Source organism: Triticum aestivum, chromosome 5D, assembly GCF_018294505.1.
Source record: "Triticum aestivum cultivar Chinese Spring chromosome 5D, IWGSC CS RefSeq v2.1, whole genome shotgun sequence".
Lineage (NCBI taxonomy): Eukaryota > Viridiplantae > Streptophyta > Magnoliopsida > Poales > Poaceae > Triticum > Triticum aestivum.
Genome location: NC_057808.1, coordinates 29,874,234 through 29,896,824, shown reverse-complemented (window position 1 = coordinate 29,896,824; position 22,591 = coordinate 29,874,234). Strand labels below are relative to the sequence as shown.

Below are 22,591 nucleotides of genomic sequence, written 5' to 3'. Positions count from 1 at the left end.
AACCAATAGGGTTCTTCTTTCTAAACTACTGGTCTTCTTCAGAATTCGAACAATCTTCAACAAAATACAAGCGTAACACGGAACTTGATGTTCGGAAAATAACTGGTAGTAACATGCTCACAAACAAAGCTGGGAAATGAAAGCCATCAGAAGAACGCAGTGAAAACCATCGGAACTCTGAAATTGCAACAAAAATAATACAAGTCGGATGTTTCAATGGGGGCTTTCTCTTGAACTCCTCCTCTTCTTCAGTCCTGGGAAACAGGGTGCTGCATAAAGAGAACGCCGACAGAATCTCTCTTGTACAAGCTGCCTGGTGAGCAGCACACCGGCAACGCACGACAGCCCAGATGAGCTCAGGGCCATCTCATTCTCAGGTAGCAGCATATGAGGGACTTGATCTAGTAGCATATGACCGCGTCGTCTCGACGGAATCAGCAGCACCTCTGTCAATCTTGTCCATAAATCCACCCTTTGTAGTCCCACTCACCTCATGGATCCACCCCAAGTGTCAGAGGCCCTTCTTCAATGCGATGCCTGTTCCCACTCAAGCCAAGTCAAGAGTTGGAGAGAATTAATTTGTTTGCGTATTGCTAGTTTGGGACAAGAATTTTATCACTTAGGACAAAGTTGCCTAGTCAAATTGCAAGGCCCTAGTCATTTCAGCATGTATGTGGACCAAGTAACTCTACTAGCTTAGTGGCGAAACATCTCTACAGAACCAGTTGACAGAAATGAAATGTGCCTGGAAAATGCAGAAGCGAAGAGGATTTGAATGACCTTGAAATCTTCTCTTTCTTTTTTCCTGGGAGGGATGGCCTTGAAATCTTGTTTCTCTTTTTTTTTGGGAGGGATGGCCTCGAAATCCTGGTTACAACAAAATTAGCTAGCTTCGTTAAAACACGAGAAATTAAATCAGGAGGGCATTATCTCCCTGCGTTTACAATGAACACTGGTAGTGCCTACCTTGGTCTCTCAAACACTCTCTCAAAAATCTTGTCATAATTACCTACTTCTTCCATCAGGGTCTCGTCTGGCTGTTTACTGTTGGATGTCGGCTCCTCCTCCACAATCTCATCTGGTTGCTATGTTCTCTGTTTTGTGATTCCGTCGCCATAGGAACTGTGATCCACCAGTTGCACTATGATTGTAGGATTGCTCGGATGGTTCCTTACGAAGGTCCTCATGGCATACTCTAGATCAGCAGCTGCACCCCCAAATTTTACCGACATCTCTCTAAGCTCTGGCATAGGCTCGACGCTGATAATTGCAGTACCACGTTGGTGTCGTTCGAAGGCGCCTTGCTTCGAAGAATAAAGAAAAGGATGTTGGTCCATTGGGGGGGTGGCGTTGAAGACTAGCTTCATCTTCCAGAGATTAGGCATTGCATCTGCCTCAAACACTAGCCAAGCTATACCACTCGTGAACCTCAACTTGAAGTGCCTCAGAACTGAGAACCCGGCTTTGTCAAAGATGATCCTTTCAATGGGCGCCTTCTGCACATACAGCGACAAAGTGGCGAGGGCTGGCAATCCTCTAACAATATCAATACAATCCATCATCAGTTCCCTTACTGAAATCTTCAAAATGCATAGGTTGCCAAGTTTTCCAAGCCACTTATGCAGCGAACACTCAAATCTCTGGAGAAACGGGGGAGGTGCCAAGTCATCCCATGAAATGGTTACTTTTGACACACCACGAACCAGAGCATTTTGTACCGAGGAGCCATGAGCCACCACTTGTATAGTTCTCAAGCTTCCATGTCCTCCGATTAAAGAGCCTAGAGATTCCATGCTTCTCTCCACAACGTAGGAAGGCGCAGACGGAACAATGCTAACATGAAGATCCTGCAGGTAGTTCAGCTTGCCAAGGCTCCCCTTACTGACAGACCAATCCAGCAGATTTCTCTCGACAGAAAGGCTGAGGTGCAACAAGTGTGGTAGATGGATATCACATGGAACACTAGCAACTCTTGCATCCATAATATCTAGCAATTCCAAACATGGTAGCCCATGGTTTGGAAGCTCTATGCAGACATCACATGCAATCTTCAAATATCTCAGTTGAAACAGTTCTGAGATCCCAGTGAGATCAAAAGAGTCGGCATCAGCGTCGCCACCATGACCCGGTAGTTGGAGATTCAGAACACGAAGAAGCTTGAAATCTCTAATGCAAGGCATGCACTCAGATAATCCAAAAAATCTAAGTGACCGAACTTGTGACTTTCTGATATTTGCTGGTTTCTTGACATATCTTGCATCGCCAAAGAGGAGAGATAGTCGACGGACCTTATGAGAAAGTGACACATTTGCTTGACTGTGGTCTATTACCAAAACGAAATTTTCTTCTTCAGACTTGTATGCAATAAGATCATGTACCATGTCATGAACTGTACAGGACAACACTTCATTGTTGTAGTTGATACATATAGGCAGTATGAGTCTTCTGCCAATAAGTTGATCAAGATAGCTCTCTGCAAGTTTCACCATGTCTTGCCCTTCCGCTGTATCAATACAACCTTCAGCTACCCATTGCTTCACCAAATCATCCTTGAAGAATATCTGGCCCTCTGGATACATATTAAGATACAGCAAACATGTCTTCAGATAACGAGGAAGATTATTGAAGCTAAGATTCAGTGCTTGTCTCGTTTTTTCTGATGTAGAAAGAGAAGAGCTTAACGACTGTTGGATGTACGTCAAAAGATCAATTGACATGACAGGTTGGCTTGCTAAAAGGCTAGCTATGCTGATTGTGGCTAGCGGGAAACCATCACATGTTTCAACAATGTCATCCAGTACCTCTTTGAACTCTTCAGGACAATCACTTCAGAGCCATAAAGTCTATTAAAGAAAAGCTTTCTAGAATGATCATCATCTAGGTGTTTCATCTCAAAAACATACTCTGACTGATAATGGCAGCACGCTAATGCAATGTCTTCGATCTGCGTAGTTGTTACTATTCTGCTTCCACAATTACCCTTTGGCAAAACATGATTAATAATATCCCATACTGATGCAGCCCATACATCATCAAGAATAATTAAATACCTGCATACATGTAATCAACTCATATTAGTACTAGGGAGCATGGGAACTTTGGTATATTTTGAATGAAGAAAAAAATCTGGTATACTTCGAATGAAGGAAAAAAGCCACTACCTTTTATCCTGTAGATATTGCTTGATATGGTGAATGAGATCAGTTTCCATATAATATTGTGGGGGTTGCTGCCGCTGGAGTTGTGAGAGCATGTCACGGAAAATTCTCTTCATATCAGGTTTCTTGGACACCTGAATGAAAGCTCGGCAACTGTATTGTTTCCTAAATCTGCTGTACATCACTCTAGCAAGTGTAGTTTTACTAAGACAAGCAGATCCAAGAACAGATAGCACCTTGAGCTGCTGGTCCCCATCATTAACCAGTGAGTTGATAAATTCATTCATCCGGCCATCGATTACTATGTCATCAGTTTCTTTATATGGCATTGGAAGAAGCATAGGGCCAAGGGACACAAACCTACGCCTCAAGGTTCTGCAAGAATGGAGATTGTACCTCTGGTACCGTTGAATCACCTCTTGGACATACATCCTAAATTCTGATAGCGTTTCCGCAATAATAATCTGACTCTTGGAAGTCTTGATATGGCTGGACAATTTGTGGTGGGATTTGGTGCTCTTGATGTTGGTAACAGGGGGAAATCTTTAGGTCGCACAACTACTAAACTGTCGATGTAATCCTCCATGTCATAGGACAAGTCACGCACCTCATTCATCCAGCACTTGGCCGTCAGGGGAGGGTCCTGTAGCTCAGACAGGTCATCAAGGTAGGAGCTTATCTTCTCAACGTCATCTTTGAGGAGGTGCATACCGTCCTTAACCCTCTTGGAAGAGCATTCCAGAGGAGCATCCCCAAAGAGCAACATGTCCAGCTTCCCAACAAGGGGTCTCATGGCACCCAGGGAAGCACTAATTGGGCCCCTCGTCTCCCTGACTTCACCTCTGCCTCTGAAATCATCTGAACACACACAAACGAAGGTACAATTAATTAATTAATTAATTAATAGAAATCCAACCTTCAGCATTATGAGAAAGCGAAATGCATCAAACAATGTCAAAGTCGGAAAATTTAGCGAGGAACAAGCAATCACACCAAGACAACAATCTCGTGGTCACAACACAGAAACAACGCGACAGTTAGCCATTCTTCTTCCTATCCAAAAGAAACAAGCTAAGTAGTGCTGCATGAGTTGGTAAGTAAAGAGGGGCTCCCACCTCTAGCAGGACTTGGAACAGAGAGGACGACGTGCCTGCGCACCTCAGGAGATTCCTCTTCCACGATCTGCACCTCCTCATTGAACTCTCTCAGTTGCTCCATCAATTAATCAAAACCAGCTATCCTCTACTCGATCACCACTCTATTTTCTCAGTCCTCTCATTCCCCAATAAAACAGTGTTTTAGCGCGGAATATCATCTTCCTATGATGGTAACATCTAAACGGAAAGATGCAGAGGGGACAGGATGGTGAAAAACACCATTGCACAAGGTGTGGCCGACAATATAAATAGAGAAATGAACTGCCATGGGGATAAATAAAATGCCACCAAGTTTCAGTGGATGGGTGTGGTTGAGACTTGACATACCCAATGGGTGCCATTGGATCCCGGCTTCTTTCGGAGCTCGACATGCCCTCATCCGCAGGCGACCTATCAAAGAGGGAACAAGGACGGATGTTAACTGGTGAATATTAATCTATGTGGCTGATGTCTTTCCCCCCCAAAAAAATATATGTATCTGATGTGATGTGCTGTGCTGTGATGTGATGGGCTAACTAACATTATTGATAATAAAATTGAAGCTTCCTGGAGTTTATGCGGTTGTGGCTGCTGTTGAGTTGTTGGACCTTACCTTTTCTCTGTATCCACGAAATCCCATGCGGGCGGAGGAGGGAAGGGAAGAACCAGTATCAGTAATGGTCTGATTGTTGGGGAACGTAGCAGAAATTCAAAATTTTCTACGCATCACCAAGATCAATCTATGGAGTTTACTAGCAACGAAGGGAAGGGGAGTGCATCTACATACCCTTGTAGATCGCGATGCGGAAGCGTTGCAAGAACGCGGATGAGGGAGTCGTACTCGTAGCGATTCAGATCGCGGTTGATTCCGATCTAAGCACCGAAAGTACGGTGCCTCCGCGTTCAACACACGTGCAGCCCGGTGACGTCTCCCACGCCTTGATCCAGCAAGGAGAGAGGGAGAGGTTGGGGAAGACTCCATCCAGCAGCAGCACGACGGCGTGGTGGTGGTGGAGGAGCGTGGCAATCCCGCAGGGCTTCGCCAAGCACCGCGGGAGAGGAGGAGGAGGGAGAGGGGTAGGGCTGCGCCAAAAGGAGACTTTTTCGTGTGTCTTGGGCAGCCCAAACCTCAACTATATATAGGGGGGGAGGGGGCTGCGCCCCCCTTAGGGTTTCCACCCCCAAGAGGAGGCGGCCAGCCCTAGATCCCATCAAGGGGGGCGGCCAAGGGGAGGAGAGGGGGGGGCGCCCCACTAGATGGGCCCTAAGGCCCATCTGGACCTAGGGTTTGCCCCCTCCCACTCTCCCATGCGCCTTGGGCCTTGGTGGGGGGGTGCACCAGCCCACCTGGGGCTGGTCCCCTCCCACACTTGGCCCACGCAGCCTTCTGGGGCTGGTGGCCCCACTTGGTGGACCCCCGGGACCCTCCCGGTGGTCCCGGTACATTACCGATTTCACCCGAAACTTTTCCGGTGACCAAAACAGGACTTCCCATATATAAATCTTTACCTCCGGACCATTCCGGAACTCCTCGTGACGTCCGGGATCTCATCCGGGACTCCGAACAACATTCGGTAACCACGTACATACTTTCCCTATAACCCTAGCGTCATCGAACCTTAAGTGTGTAGACCCTACGGGTTCGGGAACCATGCAGACATGACCGAGACGTTCTCCGGTCAATAACCAACAGCGGGATCTGGATACCCATGTTGGCTCCCACATGTTCCACGATGATCTCATCGGATGAACCACGATGTCGGGGATTCAATCAATCCCGTATGCAATTCCCTTTGTCCATCGGTATGTTACTTGCCCGAGATTCGATCGTCGGTATCCCTATACCTTGTTCAATCTCGTTACCGGCAAGTCTCTTTACTCGTTCCGTAACTCACATCATCCCGTGATCAACTCCTTGGTCACACTGTGCACATTATGATGATGTCCTACCGAGTGGGCCCAGAGATACCTCTCCGTTTACACGGAGTGACAAATCCCAGTCTCGATTCGTGCCAACCCAACAGACACTTTCGGAGATACCCGTAGTGCACCTTTATAGCCACCCAGTTACGTTGTGACGTTTGGTACACCCAAAGCATTCCTACGGTATCCGGGAGTTGCACAATCTCATGGTCTAAGGAAGTGATACTTGACATTAGAAAAGCTCTGAGCAAACGAACTACACGATCTTGTGCTAGGCTTAGGATTGGGTCTTGTCCATCACATCATTCTCCTAATGATGTGATCCCGTTATCAACGACATCCAATGTCCATGGTCAGGAAACCATAACCATCTATTGATCAACGAGCTAGTCTCCTAGAGGCTTACTAGGGACATGGTGTTGTCTATGTATCCACACATGTATCTGAGTTTCCTATCAATACAATTCTAGCATGGATAATAAACGATTATCATGAACAAGGAAATATAATAATAACCTATTTATTATTGCCTCTAGGGCATATTTCCAACAGTCTCCCACTTGCACTAGAGTCAATAATCTAGTTCACATCACCATGTGATTAACACTGACAGGTCACATCACCATGTGACCAACACCCAAGAGTTTACTAGAGTCAACAATCTAGCTCACATCTCTATGTGATTAACACTCAATGAGTTCTGGTTTGATCATGTTATGCTTGTGAGAGAGGTTATTAGTCAACGGGTCTGAACCTTTCAGATTCGTATGTGCTTTACGAATATCTATGTCATCTTTGTGGATGCTACCACGCGCTACTTGGAGCCATTTCAAGTAATTGCTCTACTATACGAATCCGGTTTACTACTCAGAGTCATCCGGATTAGTGTCAAAGTTCGCATCGACGTAACTCTTTACGACGAACTCCTTTTCACCTCCATAATCGAGAAAATTCCTTAGTCCACTAGGTACTAAGGATAAGTTCGACCGCTGTCATGAGATCCTTTCCCGGATCACCATTGTACCCTCTTGACCAACTCATGGCAAGGCACACTACATGTGCGGTACACAGCATAGCATACTATAGAGCCTACGTCTAAAGCATAGGGGACGACCTTCGTCCTTTCTCTATCTTCTGCTGTGGTCAGGTCTTGAGTCTCACTCAATACTCACACCTTGTAACACAGCCAAGAACTCCTTCTTTGCTGATCTATTTTGAACTCTTTCAAAATCATGTCAAGGTGTGCTGTCTTTTGAAAGTATCATCAGGCGTCTTGATCTATCTCTATGGATCTTGATGCCCAATATGTAAGTAGCTTTATCCAGGTCTTCCTTTGAAAAACTCCTTTCAAACAACCCTTTATGCTTTCCAGAAATTTTACATCATTTCGGATCAACAATATGTCATTCACATATACTTATCAGAAATGTTGTAGCGCTCCCACTCACTTTATTGTAAATACAAGTTTCTAACAAACTTTGTATAAACCCAAAAACTTTGATCACTCCATCAAAGCGTATATTCTGACTCCGAGATGCTTGCTCTAGTCCATGGAAGGATCGCTGGAGCTAGCATACCTTTTAGCATCCTTAGGATCGACAAAACCTTTCTGATTGTATCACATACAACCTTTCCTTACGAATACTGGTAAGGAAACTTGTTTTGACATCCATCTGCCAGATTTCATAAATGCAGCTAATGCTAACATGATTCCGACGGACTTAAGCATCGCTACGGATGAGAAAATCTCATCGTAGTCAACTCCTTGAACTTGTGGAAATACTCTTTGCCACAAGTCGAGCTTCATAGACGGTAACATTACCGTCCATGTTCGTCTTCTTCTCAAAGATCCATTTATCTCGGATTTCATGGCTTTTAACCATTTGTCAGAATATGGGCCCACCATCGCTTCTCCACAGCTCGTAGGTTCATTGTTGTCCAACAACATGACTTCCAAGACAGGATCACGTACTACTCTGAAGTATTACGCATCCTCGTCGTCCTACGAGGTTTGGTAGTGACTTGATCCGAAGTTTCATGATCACCATCATAAGCTTCCACTTCAATTGGTGTAGGTGCCACAGGAACAACTTCCTGTGCCCTGCTACACACTAGTTGAAGCGACGGTTCAATAACCTTATCAAGTCTCCACCATCCTCCCACTCAATTCTTTCGAGAGAAACTTTTCCTCAAGAAAGGACTCATTTCTAGAAGCAGTTACTTTTGCTTCCAGATCTGAAATAGGAGGTATACCCAACTGTTTTGGGTATTCTATGAAGATGCATTTATCCGCTTTGGGTTTGAGCTTATCAGCCTGAAACTTTTTCACATAAGCATCGCAGCCCCAAACTTTTAAGAAACGACAACTTAGGTTTCTATAAACGGTGTCGTCTCAACGGAATTGCGTGGTGCCCCTTTTAAAGTGAATGTGGTTGTCTCTAATGCCTAACCCATAAACGATAGTGGTAATTTGATAAGAAACATCATGGTGTGCACCATATCCAATAGGGTGCAGTTGTGATGTTCGGACACACCATCACACTATGGTGTTCCAGGCGGTATTAATTGTGAAACACTTTCCACAATGTCTCAATTGTGTGCTAAACTCGTATCTCAGATACTCATCTCTATGATCATATCACAGACATTTTATCCTCTTGTTACGACGATCTTCAACTTCACTCTGAAATTACTTGAACCTTTCAATAATTCAGACTAGTGTTTCATCAAGTAAATACACTCAGCATCTACTCAAATCATCTGTGAAGTAAGAACATAACGATATCCACTGCGTGCCTCAGCATTCATTGGACTGCGTACATCAAAATGTATTACTTCCAATAAGTTGCTCTCTTGTTCCATCTTACTGAAAACGAGGACTTTCAGTCATCTTGCCCATGTGGTATGATTTGCATGTCTCAAGTGATTCATAATCAAGTGAGTCTAAACAATCCATCTGCATGGAGTTTCTTCATGCATATATATACCAATAGACATGGTTCGCATGTCTCAATCTTTTCAAAAATGAGTGAGTCCAAAGATCCATCCACATGGAGCTTCTTCATGCGTTCTATACCAATATGACTCAAGTGGCAGTGCCACAAGTATGTGGTACTATCATTACTATCTTATATCTTTTTGGCATGAACATGTGTATCACTACGATCGAGATTCATTTTAGGTGCAAGACCATTGAAGGTATTATTCAAATAAACAGAGTAACCATTATTCTCCTTAAATGAATAACCGTTTTGCGATAAACATAATCCAATCATGTTCAACGCAAACACCAAATCTCGATAGTAGAGTGAGCATGCGATGCTTGATCACATCAACCTTGGAAACACTTCCAACGCACATCGTCATCTCACCTTTAGCTAGTCTCCGTTTATTCCGCAGCTTTTATTTCGAGTTACTAACACTTAGCAACCGAACCGGTATCTAATACCCTGGTGCTGCTAGGAGTACTAGTAAAGTACACATTCATACAATGTATATTCAATATACTTCTGTCGACCTTGCCTGCCTTCTCATCTACCAAGTATCTAGGGTAGTACTGCTTCAGTGACCGTTCCTATCATTACAGAAGCACTTAGTCTCGGGTTTGGGTTCAACCTTGGGATTCTTCACTAGAGCAGCAAACGACTTGCTGTTTCATAAAGTATCCCTTTTGCCCTTGCCCTTCTTAAACTAGTGGTTTTACTAACCATCAACAATTGATGCTCCTTCTTGATTTCTACTCTCGCGGTGTCAAACATCGCGAATAGCTCAAGGATCATCATAACTATCCTTGATATGTTATAGTTCATCACGAAGCTCTACTAGCTTGGTGGCAATGACTATGGAGAACTATCACTATCTCATCTGGGAGATTAACTCCCACTCGATTCAAGCGATTGTGGCACTCAGACAATCTGAGCACACGCTCAACGATTGAGCTTTTCTCCCTTAGTTTGCAGGCTTAAGAAACTTGTCAGAGGTCTCATACCTCTTGACGTGGGCACTAGTCTGAAATCCCAATTTCAGTCTTCGGAACATCTCACATGTTCTGCGACGTTTCAAAAAATGTCTTGGGTGCCACAATTCTAAACCGCACCGAACTATCACGTAGTTATCAAAACGTGTATGTCAGATGTTTTGTAACATCTACAGACGACGCTGAGGTTCAGCACACCGAGCGGTGCATTAAGGACATAAGCCTTTTGTGCAGTAATGAGGACAATCCTCAGTTTACGGACCCAGTCCGCATAATTGCTACTACCAACTTTCAACTAAATTTTCTCTAGGAACATATCTTAACCAGTAGAACTAAAGCGCAAGCTATGACATAATTTGCAAATACCTATTTGACTATGTTCATGATAATGAAGTTCATCTGATTATGAACTCCCACTCAGATAGACATCCCTCTAGTCATCTAAGTGAAACATGATCCGAGTTTAACTAGGCCGTGTCCGATCATCACGTGAGACGGACTAGTCAAGATCGGTGAACATCTCCATGTTGATCGTATCTTCTATACGACTCATGCTCGACCTTTCGGTCCTCCGTGTTCCGAGGCCATGTCTGTACATGCTAGGCTCGTCAAGTCAACCTAAGTGTATTGCGTGTGTTCCGAGGCCATGTCTGTACATGCTAGGCTCGTCAACACCCGTTGTATTCGAACGTAAGAATCTATCACACCCGATCATCACGTGGTGCTTCGAAACGACGAACCTTCGCAACGGTGCACAGTTAGGGTGAACACTTTCTTGAAATTATTATAAGGGATCATCCTACTTGCTACCGTCGTTCTAAGCAAATAAGATGCAAAACATGATAAACATCATATGCAATCAAATAGTGACATGATATGGCCAATATCATCATGCTCCTTTGATCTCCATCTTCGGGGCACCATGATCATCTTTGTCACCGGCATGACACCATGATCTCCATCATCATGATCTCCATCATTGTGTCTTCATGAAGTCGTCACGCCAACGATTACTTCTACTTCTATGGCTAACGCGCTTAGCAATAAAGTAAAGTAATTTACATGGCGTTATTCAATGACACACAGGTCATACAAAAAATAAAGACAACTCCTATGGCTCCTGCCGGTTGTCATACTCATCGACATGCAAGTCGTGATTCCCATTACAAGAATATGATCAATCTCATACATCACATATATCATTCATCACATCTTCTGGCCATATCACATCACATAGCACTTGCTGCAAAAACAAGTTAGACGTCCTCTAATTGTTGTTGCAAGTTTTTACGTGGTTTGTAGGTTTCTAGCAAGAACGTTTCTTACCTACGTATGACCACAACGTGATTTGCCAATTTCTATTTACCCTTCATAAGGACCCTTTTCATCGAATCCGTTCCGACTAAAGTAGGAGAGACAGACACCCGCTAGCCACCTTATGCATCTAGTGCATGTCAGTCGGTGGAACCTGTCTCACGTAAGCGTACGTGTAAGGTCGGTCCGGGCCGCTTCATCCCACAATGCCGCCGAAACAAGATAAGACTAGTAGCGGCAAGAAGAATTGGCAACATCAACGCCCACAACTACTTTGTGTTCTACTCGTGCATAGAAACTACGCATAGACCTAGCTCATGATGCCACTGTTGGGGAACGTAGCAGAAATTCAAAATTTTCTACGCATCACCAAGATCAATCTATGGAGTTTACTAGCAACGAAGGGAAGGGGAGTGCATCTACATACCCTTGTAGATCGCGATGCGGAAGCGTTGCAAGAACGCGGATGAGGGAGTCGTACTCGTAGCGATTCAGATCGCGGTTGATTCCGATCTAAGCATCGAAAGTACGGTGCCTCCGCGTTCAACACACGTGCAGCCCGGTGACGTCTCCCACGCCTTGATCCAGCAAGGAGAGAGGGAGAGGTTGGGGAAGACTCCATCCAGCAGCAGCACGACGGCGTGGTGGTGGTGGAGGAGCGTGGCAATCCCGCAGGGCTTCGCCAAGCACCGCGGGAGAGGAGGAGGAGGGAGAGGGGTAGGGCTGCGCCAAAAGGAGACTTTTTCGTGTGTCTTGGGCAGCCCAAACCTCAACTATATATAGGGGGGGAGGGGGCTGCGCCCCCCTTAGGGTTTCCACCCCCAAGAGGAGGCGGCCAGCCTTAGATCCCATCAAGGGGGGGCGGCCAAGGGGAGGAGAGGGGGGGGCGCCCCACTAGATGGGCCCTAAGGCCCATCTGGACCTAGGGTTTGCCCCCTCCCACTCTCCCATGCGCCTTGGGCCTTGGTGGGGGGGTGCACCAGCCCACCTGGGGCTGGTCCCCTCCCACACTTGGCCCACGCAGCCTTCTGGGGCTGGTGGCCCCACTTGGTGGACCCCCGGGACCCTCCCGGTGGTCCCGGTACATTACCGATTTCACCCGAAACTTTTCCGGTGACCAAAACAGGACTTCCCATATATAAATCTTTACCTCCGGACCATTCCGGAACTCCTCGTGACGTCCGGGATCTCATCCGGGACTCCGAACAACATTCGGTAACCACGTACATACTTTCCCTATAACCCTAGCGTCATCGAACCTTAAGTGTGTAGACCCTACGGGTTCGGGAACCATGCAGACATGACCGAGACGTTCTCCGGTCAATAACCAACAGCGGGATCTGGATACCCATGTTGGCTCCCACATGTTCCACGATGATCTCATCGGATGAACCACGATGTCGGGGATTCAATCAATCCCGTATGCAATTCCCTTTGTCCATCGGTATGTTACTTGCCCGAGATTCGATCGTCGGTATCCCTATACCTTGTTCAATCTCGTTACCGGCAAGTCTCTTTACTCGTTCCGTAACTCACATCATCCCGTGATCAACTCCTTGGTCACACTGTGCACATTATGATGATGTCCTACCGAGTGGGCCCAGAGATACCTCTCCGTTTACACGGAGTGACAAATCCCAGTCTCGATTCGTGCCAACCCAACAGACACTTTCGGAGATACCCGTAGTGCACCTTTATAGCCACCCAGTTACGTTGTGACGTTTGGTACACCCAAAGCATTCCTACGGTATCCGGGAGTTGCACAATCTCATGGTCTAAGGAAGTGATACTTGACATTAGAAAAGCTCTGAGCAAACGAACTACACGATCTTGTGCTAGGCTTAGGATTGGGTCTTGTCCATCACATCATTCTCCTAATGATGTGATCCCGTTATCAACGACATCCAATGTCCATGGTCAGGAAACCATAACCATCTATTGATCAACGAGCTAGTCTCCTAGAGGCTTACTAGGGACATGGTGTTGTCTATGTATCCACACATGTATCTGAGTTTCCTATCAATACAATTCTAGCATGGATAATAAACGATTATCATGAACAAGGAAATATAATAATAACCTATTTATTATTGCCTCTAGGGCATATTTCCAACACTGATCAATCAAGAGGCAGGGGGTGCGGTGTGCAGATGGCGGAATTAGCTGCGTCTGCCACCGTGGCAAGCAGTGTGGCCGGCAGGAACACACCTAAGCTCTTGGATTACTTGGTACAAAATCACAAGCTGCGGGTCGAGCTGGAGCATGACATCAATTACCTCAGAAGCGAGTCTCCGATGATTTCTGCAGCCATTCAAGAAGATGGCGATCGTCCACCGTGGAGTGGCAACCTCGTGCATAAGGCCTAGATCACTATGGTGCGTGACTTGGCTTAAGATATCGAAGACTGCATCGACCGCTTCACGCACCGTGTGACGCTCAAGCCCGGCGTGTCATGGATCGGTAAGAAACTTCACCGGGTGAAGACGAGGAATGCTCGTAACAAGTTTGCTGCAGCGATCCGTCGTCTCACGAAGAAATCCGAGGATGCATCCAAGCTGAGAACAAGCTACATCACCGGTGAGTATGCTGGCGGATCCAGCACTTTGGAGTCAGGGGAACCATCTGATGAGAGGGACAGCTCGGTGGCTGCCGTTGGCATGGACGTGCCCCGGGACGAGCTCATAGAGCTGATAAGGGAAGCACAACAAGGCCAACCCAAAGAACTCGAGGTGATCAGTGATCTCCATCGTCGGATTCGGTGGTATAGGGAAGACTCTCCTTGCCAGCCATGTATGAGAGCCCCGCCGTTGTTGGCGAATACGAAGCACGGGCTTGGGTTCGTGCTGCACAAAAAGGTGCGGGGGATGTTCTCAAGGAGATACTCCAGCAGCTTGGAATGCAATCGACCATTACTAGTAGTGGTGGAAGTGCGGGCAAGTCCTGCCATCCCAGGAACAGCAAGCTCTGTGCAAGCCTCAGAGAGTGCCTTGGTACCAAGAGGTATACAAGATATTATCTACCCTAGCTTTTTACGTCGTTTACATTGGTTTTCCGGACTCACTTTTCTCTCTGATTCCAAAACATATGTATACAGCACAGTACCCGGCCTCCACACTACAGGATCGCCAATATAGCTTTTCTTTTTGGAAAGACCAATATAGCTAATAAGATGCATCTTTTATATTACCACAATTAGTTTGATTCGACCATCCATCAAAGTTTTCATTACCTAATGAACCAGCAAGATTAACATGCAGATAAGTAGGGCACGGGCGCGCGTGCTCTTAGTCTTAGGATTACACAAGTTCATGTAAATGTAACAATATGAAGCCATATGAATGGCTTGATGGCTAAGAATGCTAAACTACCACTTCTTTCCCTCGATCTGTATGCTCCCAATCATAAAGGAAAACAAAGTCCAGGAGCAGGAGGAGATAGGCAGATTAGTTTAATATCATGCGACTACAAAACTAATGGATATCTATGATCAGATCAATTGCAAGTCAAGGTTGATGTTGAACCGGGTGACTATAATCCTAATCCTGTTAGCACTCAGAAGCCTTTGAGCTACAAGAAACAATACTAAAAAAAGAAGTCATCTTGGGCGTTGTAAGGGTTGTCCGACCTTCGGAGTTCATAATTTTCTTTCTTCTTAATGAATATACATGCAAATGCTCTGCATGGTTCCAAAAAGGAAAAGAAAAATAAGTCCTCCCATAAGAATCCAATCAAAAGCAAGATGCAAGCAAGAGAGGAATAGAGAGCTATGTTTCTCTAGCATTAGATTCTTGTGGAGGGCAACGATCTGAGAGTGTCGCAAGAGTGTGAAAAGAGATAGATTTCCTTGTTATATTATGTGCTACCCGAGACTTGCTTTGTCTGAAGAGTGAATGTGTCCTAACTCGCTTTTACTGTTTATAGGTTTTTCATTGTGATCGATGACATGCAGGCAGTATTTTGGCATGATATAAAAGATGCCTTCCCTGTAATTCCAGGGGTGAGTAGCAGAGTTATGGTGACGACAGCCATCCACTCCGTGGCAAATGCCTGCAGCTCTGCTCATGGTCATGTGTACATGATGGCAACTCTTGCCGAGGATCATTCAAGACAACTGTTCTTCAAGGAAGCTTGCTTGAAGGATCCACCACCACCAGGTGATACACAGCTGGGTTCAGAAGCGCTAAAAAAATGTGATGGTCTACCCCTTGCTCTTGTTACCACAGCCCGATTCTTGCAAAGTGGAGGTGATCCCACGAGGGTGAAATGGGCAAACCTGTGTGAAAACCTTGGTGGACATCTGGAGACAAATGAGACCTTAGCAAGCATGAAACGCGTGCTCGTCCATAGCTACACCAGCCTTGGTAAACAAGATGTCAAGACTTGTTTGCTATATCTGGGCATTTATGTAACGCCCACGATGCGACTATATCTCCCACGTGTCGAGGCACGACTTAGAGGCATAAACGCATTGTGGTATTGTCGCAAGAAGGGTCATCTTCACACAATCCCATGTAATGAACAAGAATGGGATAACGAGAGTTGGCTTACAATCGCCACTTCACACAATACATAAATATAATTCATACATCATCCAAAATCCACACATAGACCGACTACGGTCAAAATCCAAATGAAAATAAGATAACCCCAAATGCTAGATCCCCGATCGACCCAACTGGGCTCCACTACTGATCATCAGGGAAAGAAACATAGTAACGACCACGTTCCTCATCGAACTCCCACTTGAGCTCGGTTGCGTCATCTGCACTGGCATCGTCGGCACCTGCAACTGTTTTGGTAGAATCTGTGAGTCACAAGGACTCAGCAATCTCACACCCGTGAGATCAAGACTATTTAAGCTTATCGGAAAGGATGGTGTAAAGAGGTGGAGCTGCAGCAAGCACTAAGCATATATGGTGGCTAACATACGCAAATGAGAGCGAGAAAAGAAGCAACGCAACGGTCGCGAAGCTAGAAATGATCAAGAAGTGATCCTGAAACTACTTACGTTCAAGCATAACTCAAACCGTGTTCACTTCTCAGACTCCGCCGAGAAGAGACCATCACGGCTACACACACGGTTGATGTATTTTAATTAAGTCAAGTGACAAGTTCTCTACAACCGGACATTAACAAATTCCCATCTGCCTCATAACCGCGGGCACGGCTTTCGAAAGATAATACCCTGCAGGGGTGTCCCAACTTAGCCCATTATAAGCTCTCACGGTCAACGAAGGATAAACCTTCTCCCGGGAAGACCCGATCAGTTTCGGAATCCCGGTTTACAAGACATTTCGACAATGGTAAAACAAGACCAGCAAAGCCACCCGAATGTGCCGACAAATCCCGATAGAAGCTGCACATATCTCGTTCTCAGGGCACACCGGATAAGCGAAGGGTACAGGTACCAACGTAACCCAAGTTGCCAAGGGACGGTCCCGCACGGTGCTCTAGTTTGGACCAGCACTCAGAGGAACACTGGCCCGGGGGTTTAAATAAAGATGACCCTCGGGCTCGCGAAAACCCAAGGGAAAAAGGCTTAGGTGGCAAATGGTAAAACGAAGGTTGGGCCTTGCTGGAGGAGTTTTATTCAAGGCGAACTGTCAAGGGGGTCCCATAAATCACCCAACCGCGTAAGGAACGCAAACTCAAGGAACATAATCCCGATATGACGGAAACTAGGGCGGCAAGAGTGGAACAAAACACCAGGAATAAGGCCGAGCCTTCCACCCTTTACCAAATATATAGATGCATTAATTAAATAAGAGATATTGTGATATTCCAAAATATCCATGTTCCAACATGGAACCAACTTCAACTTCAACTTCACCTGCAACTAGCAACGCTATAAGAAGGGCTGAGCAAAAGCGGTAACTTAGCCAAACAACAGTTTGCTAGGAAAGGATGGTTAGAGGCTTGACATGGCAATATGGGAGGCATGATATAGCATGTGGTAGGTAGCGCAGCATAGCAATAGAACGAACAACTAGCAAAGCAAAGATAGAAGTGATTTCGAGGGTATGGTCATCTTGCCTGCAAGGCTCTCAGAGTTGTCGAAAGCTTGATCCTCGTAAGCGTACTCAACAGGTTCCTCATTCACGAACTCGTCTCCCGGCTCTACCCACAGCAAGAACACAAGCAATGGAACCACAATCAATCACGGGAAATGCACAAGCAACATGATGCGAAACATGCATGATATGCAAGATATGGCGATGCATATGCGTGCTCCGGAAGAAAAATAATGAACAAGGCAGTAACTTGGCAAACCAAGCATGCCACTGCAAAGATGAGATGATTTCGGTTGAAATCGATATAAAGATCACCGGAAACGGATGCACGGTTTGCAAATGGCAAGCAAAACAAGAATGACACTATTCTGCGATGAACAGCATGATAGCACTTAGAATACATCAAGTAACTATGCTACAGCACTTCAACATAGCAACAAAGCATATGGCAGTAATCTATCGGAGGTGCTTGACAAAAGATGAACACTGAGCTACGGCTAGATCACACCACAGCAGGTTCAAGCAAGCATGGCAAAAGTGCAAAAGATATCAGGATCACAGACTTAGTGAAATTACTGGACATGGCTGAAACAGCATCAGGTAGCAATGTTCAGAGCAAGCAATCAACATGCTACAGGAACTTAACATAGCAAAACAAGGCATGGCATGAATATACTAAATGCATAGACCAAAAGTCCCTTACTGACCATAAGACAAAAAGGACCATAAGATATGATGGCAACCATGTAAACATAGCAAGTTTCGTTAACAGGTTTCAGACTTGGCAGAAAACAGATCATGGCAGAAACAGTATTATGAAGGCATCTTTGTGAGCTTGATTCACTCAACACAAAGCAACTCAGGACAAAACAAGCATACCTACAGAAATATGGCATGTTTATTAAGCTATCCATATCAAGAGAAAATACATAGCGTGTATGAAACAACTACAACAACCTTGGCAAAAATGAATATCATGTTAACAATCTGCCAGGAATATTTTATAGCAAAATTAGAGCAAGATTAAGACATTCTAGGTCACTCCATAATTGTAAACAGAGGCATTGGTGGATAGAGAACAACTATATCTACAAAACATCCTTACTGAACATCACCAAAAGGAGCATGGATCTCTCTGTAGACACATGGATACATGGCAACAAAATAACAGCAGCAACAAACTTAGTGGAATTACTAAGTCCCTGAAATCAGAAACATCCCGAAGCCTAGTTTGCATGCTTGTGCTAGTCACCACAGAGATCACAAAACTACATGGCATACACCTCTGTAAAGATGGCATGGCATACATCAAAACACATGTAGAGCTCATGCCCATAAGATGCACACATCAAATGCAACAAAAATAACAAATCCTCATGTTCTGATAAGTAACAGCATATAGCACTCTTGCACCCGAGATTTGGGCATCGAGATAAATTCAAAAGAACATGGCATAATGGAACAAAATGAAGAGCATCTCGAGACGAACATCTCGATATATTACACGCACGAAACGGAGCTATATGCAGAGAGTTATGATGCAATGAACAGAAGCATATAATGTAAAAATATCGGGACTCAGAGAAATCTCGGGGGAGGGAAAAAGTCAACCTAGTTCTTTTGGATCGGGATCTGGCTCGGATCGAGGACGTCGAGGCCGCCGGAGCTCGGGCTCGCCGGAGAGAGCTCGGGGCAAGTCGCCGGCCGGAGAGAGAGGGCGACGAGGCCGGAGAGGGAGGAGACGGCGGGGCGCGTCGCCGGAGAGGGGGCGCGGGCTCGGGGGCCGCGAGGAGGCGCGGTCGCGGGCGGCGCCGGCGATGGTGGCGACGGGCGGCCGGCGGTCGGCGGCGGGGACGGGCGCCGGCACGGGCGGTGGGGCGCCGGAGGAGGAAGGAGGCGCGGGGCGACGGGCCGGGAGGGCCTCCCGCGGGCTTCGCGGGCCGGCGGCGGGCGCCGGTGTACGGGCGACACGTGGCGGCGTCTGAGTGGCTGTGGGCGGCGGCGGCTTTCGTCCGGCGCCGGGCGGACACGTCCGGCGGCCCGGAGGAGCTGGCTAGGGTTTCGGGGAGGCTCACATATTTATAGGTAGAGGGAGCTAGGAGGCTCCAAATGGAGTGCGGTTTTCGCCCACACGATCGTGATCGAACGACCTAGAGCATGGAAGTGACTTAGATGGGTTTTGGGCTTTTTGGAGGGGGGTTTTGCTGCAACACACAAAAGGACTTTGCGGTTACCCTGTTAACCGTTGGAGTACCAAACGACCTCCAAATGGAACGAAACTTGACAGGTGGTAGACCAAGGCCACTTGACAAGACTCGGTCCATTCTGAGAACGTTCAACACCCGCTCACGAAAAGAAACAAGAGGGGTGCGCCGATGAATGTGGGAGTGCCGGATTGCAAAACGGACAACGGAGAAAATGCTCGGATGCATGAGACGAACACGTATGCAAATGAGATGCACATGATGACATGATATGAGATGCATGACATGAACAAAATGCAAAAGGAAAAACAAAACCCGACCACGAAGGGAATATCATAACACATAGCCGAAAATGGCAAGAGTTGGAGTTACAAATATGGAAAGTTACATCCGGGGTGTTACAATTTACCCAAGTGGTCATCCAATCAGGAGAGGAAGACTGACAAGGAAATGGTTAGCTGAAGGATTCGTCAAACAAGACCATAGACGCAATGCCCACAGAGTCACCATTGACAATTTTGATGAGCTGGTTGACAGGAGTATCATTCAGCCTATTGACGCCAGCAGCAGCAACAGTGTAGAGGTGAAGAGATACCAAATTCCCGGCATGATGCTCGGGTTCATCCTGCACAAGTCCATGTGTGAGAACTTTGTTACCTTGTTATATGATCAGGATCCCCTACCCGGGAGTAATATCCGGTGGCTTTCTCTGCATCATAAAAGGGCAGTAAGGTCCAAAATGAATCCAAAGGATTTACTTCTTGTCCGGTCTTTGACAGTCTTCGGTAAGGCACACACATCTGTGTTGGACTTTCCCAAGTATGAACTGATGCGAGTTTTGGATCTAGAAGAATGCGATGAACACTTGAAGGTCAAGCATCTCAAGAAGATATGCAGCAACCTGTTGCTGCTCAGGTACCTAAGCCTTGGAAGCTCTCTTAAGGTTCTAGTGCTTCCAAAGGAGATTAAGAAACTTCAATTCTTGGAGACACTGGATCTAAGAAGATCGAACATAGAGATTCTGCCTACACAAGTCATTGAGCTGCCATGTTTAGTTCATCTCTTTGGAAAGTTCAAGCTCCAATAAAATGTAGGAAGCCGGATAATGCGTAAGCTACAAGCTTGGTTGTCAGAGAACAGTAAACTAAAAACGATAGCCGGATTTCTTTTGGACAAGAACCAAGAATTGCCACAACTCATGGATCACATGGAGCACCTGACGAAGGTAAAAATATGGTGCGAGTCCACCTGCGCTGATGACATTGCTAGCAACAACTTAAGTCATCTGTCAAGGGCCATCAAGGCGTTCATCGAGAGAGGAACCCAACTGAATGAAGCTCGCTCACTCTCACTGAACATCGATGATGCATGGTCAAACTTGCTGAATTTCTCCCTGGAACATGATTACTCCTACTACCTTAGCTTGCTCAAGCTACAAGGGAACAACATATGCAGCCAGCTGCCTCTGTTTGTTACCATGCAGCTGGGTGGTCTCACTAAACTGTGCTTGTCATTCACTAGTGATCTTAACCTGAGTGGTGACGCTCTTGATGACCTAGGCAGAGTGCGCGGCCTGGAGTACCTGAAGCTGATTGCAACTCAAATGGACAAGCTGGTCATAGGACAAGGTGCACTCATAAGCATGCGACACCTATGCATTGTTGTGGAAGTCATGACTGAGCTGGAAATCCAAAAGGGAGCTCTGCCACGCTTCGAGTCCTTAAAACTGCTATGTAAGGATCTAAATGGATTTAGTGGCATGACGGTCCAGTCCCTGCCACGTCTTAAGGAGGTCGGCCTCCATGATGGAGTCAGCGACGAAACAAAATATGAGTGGAAAGAAGCAGCAAAGAACCACCCCAGACGTCCCAAGCTTTTGTTTGTTGACATAAACCGATGGGGGGTGAGCCTGCTGCAGAAATTATCCATCTAGCAACAGCTACCGATACGGACAAAGAGGTCGATGGTCAAAGTGAGACTGCTGTGGAAATTGGCTTTGCAGCACTAGCTACTGATACGACGGCTGAAGAGGTTGCTGTGGAAAGTGAGCCTGCTGCGGAAATTAACCCTGTGGCAGCCACTGATATGACGACCGATGAGGTTGATGTGGAAACTGGACCTGCTGCGAAAATAAGCCCTGCGGCACCACCTACTGATACGACGGCTGAAGAGGTTGCTGTGGAAAGTGAGCCTGCTGCGGAAATTAACCCTGCGGCAGCCACTAATATGACGACCGACGAGGTTGATGTGGAAACTGGACCTGCTGCAAAAATAAGCCCTGTGGCACCACCTACTACTGCAATGCTATCAGTGACAACGCTGCCCGATGCTGCTGAAGAATCGGGTAATTTAGTGATGTGCATCTTATTTTGCTTCATTGCTAGTACTTTGGTTAATTGTTGGTGTTGAGTTACATATACTCCCTCATCATGCACACATGTGACATATTTTATTGTGCAGTACATGTTGTTGGTGATGGTCAACATGATGACGATGATGAAAAAGAAGATGGTAACATTGATGACCCAAAGGATTTTGCTAAGAAAAATGGTCCGAGCACTCAGATGATAGATCAGACGAACAAGGAAAGTTCTAAACAGAAGATTGAAGGAGTGGCAGGTTTAGAGGATCAGCAGATGGAAGATGGCACCAAGGTAGTTAATTTACACACTCCAATTATCTTAAATTCTTTCAATGCTTCTCTTAGTGATGTAGCTAGCAGAACTGCGGTGAAGTTAGGAAGTAATATCTTGACGTAAAACAAATATATTCAAGTGATTAGAGTTATGGAAGCTGCTAGATGTAGTATTTTTATAGCTAGCACGGAGAAGTCTGACAGTGTGCCTTTGAGTGGGGAACCAAAGCTGGA

At 46.0% G+C, this 22,591-nt stretch overlaps 2 pseudogenes; one reads left to right on the top strand and one right to left on the bottom strand.

Moving 5' to 3' along the window:
• Positions 1-696: 696 nt before the first annotated feature.
• LOC123120174 (disease resistance protein RGA5-like) lies at positions 697-4,675 on the bottom strand (annotated as a pseudogene).
• A 9,204-nt stretch (positions 4,676-13,879) lies between these two features.
• On the top strand, positions 13,880-22,455 carry LOC123120173 (disease resistance protein RGA4-like; annotated as a pseudogene).
• The last annotated feature ends 136 nt before the right edge of the window (positions 22,456-22,591 follow it).